Source organism: Propithecus coquereli, unplaced genomic scaffold (assembly GCF_000956105.1).
Source record: "Propithecus coquereli isolate 6110/MARCELLA unplaced genomic scaffold, Pcoq_1.0 Scaffold140, whole genome shotgun sequence".
NCBI lineage: Eukaryota > Metazoa > Chordata > Mammalia > Primates > Indriidae > Propithecus > Propithecus coquereli.
The window spans coordinates 4,043,402-4,049,400 of NW_012138303.1; positions in this window are offsets into that span (position 1 = coordinate 4,043,402).

Here is a 5,999-nt window from a genome sequence, read left to right on the forward strand (position 1 = left end):
CGCTCCTGGTAGGGCTGCCTCTCGGGGAGTTGGAATGAGCTCACCTCTGTGCTCTCTTTCATTTCGTGGCATTGATCCCTCCATCTCTCTGTCGCACCAGCTTCCTCGCTTTGTTCTGTTATTTTTCTGGTCATTTTACCCAATATGTGAGAACCTCTTCATTCCTCCGTCCTGCTTCACGTGGCCTGGTGTCAGGCACTGCTCAAAATACAAAGCCGATGAGCATGACCTTGTCCCCACACTTTAAGAAATGTTCACTCCATCTACCTCTCCTCCTCCCCACCATCCCATCCCCTGTCTCATCCTGAACATTCCGCTTCAGCCAGGCTTTCCGTCCCCAGTCCCCACCTTCCCTTCCAGGAAAGGGGTCCGGTTCTGAAACAAGGTCCTCGGTGGGGGACGGGGAGGCACTCGAGGAACAAGGAAGAACTGCAGCCCTCCCAGTGCGGGGCTGAGCCCCATGCAGAGCCTGCCGGGCACGAGCGTGCTGCTTCCTCCACGGAACACAAAACAGGAGACAGAACATCCAAAATCGCCTCTGCAGGCGTCCCCTGGGCTCGTGGGAAGAGGGCAGAACCCAGGGGTGACGTGGGGAACTAAGCACGTGTTGCCACACTGTTCCCCACCCCCCAGCCCCTCATTTAGGGAACAGCTTACGTCTGGTGAGTCCTGCAGACCACAGGCAGCCTCCCGCCGCGCCCCAGTCATTCCCTGCCTGCTCCCATCTCCCCCAGGTGGTGGGCGGCTTCCCCTCCCACCCCTCCACCCCACTCCCCTATCAGCTTTCTGTACTTACTTTCGAATCACAAATAGCCACATGACTTCACTTTGTCTTGGGGCTGTGTGGGTCAAATTTTCCTGAGCAAACGCAACCACCAGTTTGGTTTGGGAGCAGCAGAAGGGTCAGAGGGAGGGAAACTGTCTATCCAGGGTTCAAAAAGTGATTTGTGCATGATGGCAGGAGTCCAGCCCACGTCCAGAGGCCTTGCCTGGCCAGAGAAGGGAGCGAGTGTTCCGTCCTGGAAAGCTTGGCCCTTGTGTCAGGACCTGGGTTGGGAATTGTAGCAGAGACACAGCCCGAGTGCTGCTTGCGGGGGCGGGGTGAGCCCCAGGAGAGGCACTGGGGGGGAAAGGCGGGGAAAGGAAATGATGTCTTGTGGAGACGTTATCTTCCTACCACCCACCTATCTAACGGGATATATTTACAATGGCCAGATCCCCAACCAGGACTTGTTCTACCACCAGCTCCTCCTGGGGCCCTCATTGCTGGGGTGCACAGAGGGCCAGCACAGCACGTTCGTCCCTTTACGACCTGTGCCTGTCCCCCAGCTTGGGCTCTTGGCTGCTGCTCATACGATGCCAGGGGCTCCCGATCTGCCCATTCTTCAGGCCTCTGCATTAACCGTCCTCCAAGCTGGGCTGGTCTGCAGTGTCCAGAAAGGCCTCAGGCCTGGGGGTCCCAAACGGGGGGGGGGGCCTGTGAGGATGGGCCTCGGGAGCAGGCGGTCAGGCCCAGCAGGAAGGGGTCAGGGCTTGGTCAGGCCCCAGCTACCATGCAGAATAATTAGTTCCAGGAGGCCCAGCTGGCAAGGTGTGCAGTAGGATCCCAGGGCATGGGCCCTCCCCCGGGAGGCCAGGAGTGGGCTGAGAAGCCTGGAGGGCAGGGAAGGGGCCAGGCAGTCGTGTTGCCCAAGCCTGAGGGAGCAGTGTGGCTGACTGTCCAGGCCAGGATATTTGGGCCAGCAACAGGCAAGGACGGCAGCTCCCCACCCGCTTAGTGACTGTGATCAGGTGCCAACCTGGAAACTGCTGTGGCCATTTTCCTGTTGCAGCTCCTCCCAGTCTCCCCCGGGCCCCTCTGCGGGCTCCTCCCCTCCTGACCCTCCAGCTAGAGCCCGGTCAGGGAGCTCCTGCTGCTTGGAGACCAAGGGGGCCGTGAGGAACAGCCCTCTGGGGGGCCAGCGCAGCCTGTTGGGTGGATTGATTGCTTTAGGGCCAAACTGCCCGCCCAGGCCAGGTGAGGAATGCTTCCCAGGTGCCTCCCACACGCCGGAAGCGGGGAGCAGAGGAAGGGGTGGCCGGGCCTGCAGAGTGACCGCAGCCTGAAGCCGGGTGGTCGGAAACGTTTTCTTGGAACACAACGTCCAAGACTTCTTCAAACAGCTTTCTCATCATGAGATTAAACTTTGGAAACTTCAAGACTTACAAAATGAGTTTCTCAGAAGGGTGAAGAATGGAACCAGGGCCTGGTCGTATTCCACAAGGCCTGAGGCACCTGACCCGACCCTGCTCGGCCTCTTTCTTCACCTGTAAAATGAGGGGTATTTTCCAGCTCTCAGACGTGCTGAGTCTTCTCCAACTTTGTGACCCCTCACCAAACTCAGGACATTTTAATTGCTTGATAGTGATGGGAAAATATATTTACTTTTTTTTTAAAGTACTTCCCAACAGTATAATTTCAAAAGTAGAGGGAAAAGCTGGACATAGCGGTGCACTCCTGTAGTCCCAGCTACTCTGGGGGCCGAGGAGAGAGGATTGCTTGAGTTCAGGAGTTTGATTCCAGCCTGGGCAACATAGCAGGACCCTGTTTCTAAAAAAAAAAGTAGAGAAAAATATTTCTAACAATTCATCTTTCCATTCTTTTTACATTTATTTACTTATGTATACATTTATTCATTCAACAAATTCCTGGAGGCTCGACTGGGTTTACTGAGTAATAAGATGAAGTCTCTGTCCTCACAGAGCTTATAGTCTAGAAGAGGAGAAAAGAAACATTATGTGTGCTATGACAGGTGGCAATGAAAGCAGGGAAAGGACACAGAGAAGACAGATCAGAGAAAGCCTGTCTGATGAGGGGATGTGTGTGCAGAAACAGAAGACAGCGGGCCAGCCGTGGGACCTGGAGGCTGACGGCAGGTGGGCAGAGGACAGCAAGAGCCCACCTGTTTGAGATTCCACAGGCACTTGGGGAGGCTGTGGGAGCACCTGCCACCGATGCACAGAGAAGCTTTATTCTGCTCTTGCTTATATTGCAACGCAGCTGAACACAACTGGGGCCATCGTGCAGGCCTTCTTCCCACCTGTGAAGGCTCCTCCCACCAGGCAAGCGGGATGTTGATGGAGAAGACCATCTCCAGGGCCGGGACTTAGTCCTGGCTCCCTCACCTGGCACTTGTGTGACCTTTGATAAGACACTCAACCTCCCTGAGCCTGGCTGTCATCTGCGAAAAGGACCACGCTCTGCCTACAAGGAGGGTAGATGCATGAAAGATTCGAGTACGGCAAATCAAGTAACAGTAAGTGAAAAATACTGGCCGTTGTCACCATCTAAAGTGAAATTCCTTACCTTGACTCCCAGCCCAGCCCCTCCTTTGGGCTTCCCTGATGGTTCCTGGTCCCCCGGTTTATAAGCTTAAGGGCCCTCTTCTTAGTCCCCCTCCCTGGGTCTCCACAACAGCTTAATGACCGAGACCTCAGATACTTTCCTCCCACAGAGGCACTGGGAATCTTGGACAAATCCCAGCTCTGCCCCATTCTGGCTGTGTGACCTTAGACAAGACACCACACTTCTCTGAACTTCACTTTCCTCCTCTTTAAAATGTGGGTAATGGATCTGTCTTGCGGGGCCGTTTGGGGACCTAATGCAACAACATCTAAAGCACATGGCAAATAACAGGCACTCAATCATTTAGTTTTGGTGTGTTTTTAATTGACACATAATAACTGTACATCTTTTTTATTATGAAGACTTTCAATTATACAAAAAAGTACAGAGGAAAATATGATAAACCCATATTCCTATCATCAAGATATAGAAATCAGTATTTTGTTATATTTGTTCCATCTGCTTTTAAGAACATTTTGGCCTAAATGTTTCTTTTTATTAAATAAGGACAGCGTGACATTTTACCCAAACACTTCAGTAAGCATCTCCTAAAAGAAGGACATTTTTCTACATAACCTTAGCCTAATGAGATTAACAATGATTCCTTACAGTCAACAATGCCCAGCCCGCATTTAATTTCCCCAGTGGTCTCAGAAATGTCTTGTACAGTCAGGTCTTTGAACCAGAATCTAGTAGTGTCCACACATTGAATTTGTTTCTGTATCTCAAGTTTCCCATCCCCTCCTATAAACTCTTTATTTTAGAATAATTTGAGATTTACAGAAAAGTTGCCAAGTTAGTACAGAGAATTTCCGTATACCCTTCACCCAGTTTCCCCTAATATTAACATCTTATATAATAATGGTATTTTTCCAGAAAACACCGATATCGGTTATTAGCTCCGGTTAAGTCTCTATTTTCTAGAATAGTTTCCCCCGCCTGCCCTTCTTGCACGTCACTGATTGGCTGAAGAAACTATGCTGGTTTTTCTGTGGCGTATCACTTTCTGGATTTATCTGGTTACTTCCTTCAGGTGTCATTTAACTGATTCATCTGCCATAGTCTGAATGTTTGTGTCCTGCCCACCCCCCAAGATTTTTATGTTGAAACATAGTCCCCACTGAATCTGCTGGCACTTTGATCTTACGCCTCCAGAACTGTGACCAGTAAGTTTCTGTTGTTTATAAATTACCCGGTCTAAGGTATTTGGTTATAGCAGCCTGAAGGGCGTAAGACATCCCCTCTCCAGTTTTTCCTTTAAGGTGGAAGTTAGATCTAAAGGCTTGATTAGATTCAGGTTAGACATTTTTGCAGAAGACCTCATGGTGACACTGTGCACTTGGCACTCCCTATTTTCCATATTTGCCCTACTATTTCCACTGCCCTTTGTCAGCGTCACCACCCCAGGATGGCACATTGCAAACCCCCCACAGCTGTTCCACCTGCCTCTGGCATCCTCTCCCGCCCCCACAAATCTGTATAGCACCCGTGCTGACAGATGAATCTTGCTTTGGTCACGTCCCTGTAGCTACCATCAGGTTGAGCAAGAGTGCCTCCCAGGTGCTACTCATCCAGCAGCTTTGTTTTTTGCTATCAATATCCCCATAAATTCATTTGGTGAGCCCAGTTCTTTTCCTGCTCCTGTGACAGGACGCTTGACTTCTCCGGCAACTCTCAGGTAATAAAAAGTCCTAGAGTCCCCTTAAATTACAACACCCACCACACAGATTCAGTTGCGTAATTAAAATGGCCAATTTCCATCATCAACAGAACCCCGCCGCTGGGGAGGGGTCATCCACTCCCCTAGAGGGCTAACTTTGGTGCCTGCCCTACTGGGGTTGAACAGGAGAGAGAGGAAAACAAAGAGGCTAAGGCATGGTGGTCTGGCGCTCCTGAGAGGGGTTTAACATATTCCCCTGAGCATTTTTCTGGGTTCTTTGAAGAACCCCTTCTACATTTGCCAGGGAGCCCTTGCCATTTTCTCTTCATGTGGACCAAAGTGTCACCGTTTTGGCCGGTTGCCCTCCCCTCCCCCAGCCCCTAGAAATCCAATGATTCCTCCAGCTGCATTCTCTGTCCCGCTAAACAGTCCACTTAGATAGGACCTACGATGAGTCCATGCATGGCCACATCCCGTCCACAGAAAATTATGTATTCTCACAAAGTCTGGGAATGCAGTTTGGTCCCCAACTAAGTGATCTCTGCTGAGAAGTAGCGAGCCAGCCCATCTCCCCTCCTTGGGTCTCCCAGATGGCACAGTCACTGGTCCACCGTAACCCCCAAACTACAAAGAACACGGATTAAGTAGCCCAAGAGGTCCGCTTAAAGCGCTCTTCCCCTCAGCCTTGCGGTAAAGGGCAGGCACACTCCACCCCAGGGAGAGGGGTGGGACCCTGCAAAGCTCTCTCCAAGGGAAACTTCAAACATCTTCTGAAAAAAATTTTTCCAAGTCTCAATTCTTTTACATTGTTAATGTGGGTGAAACATTTTCAAGTCTCTAACCAGTTTCCGGACGCCTCCTTGGTGAATATTGCACGTGGTCTGGCCCATCCTTTGGAATGTGAGATCTAGTGTCTCCTGGGGCCTTGGCCGAAACTCCCACTCTTCCGTCCTG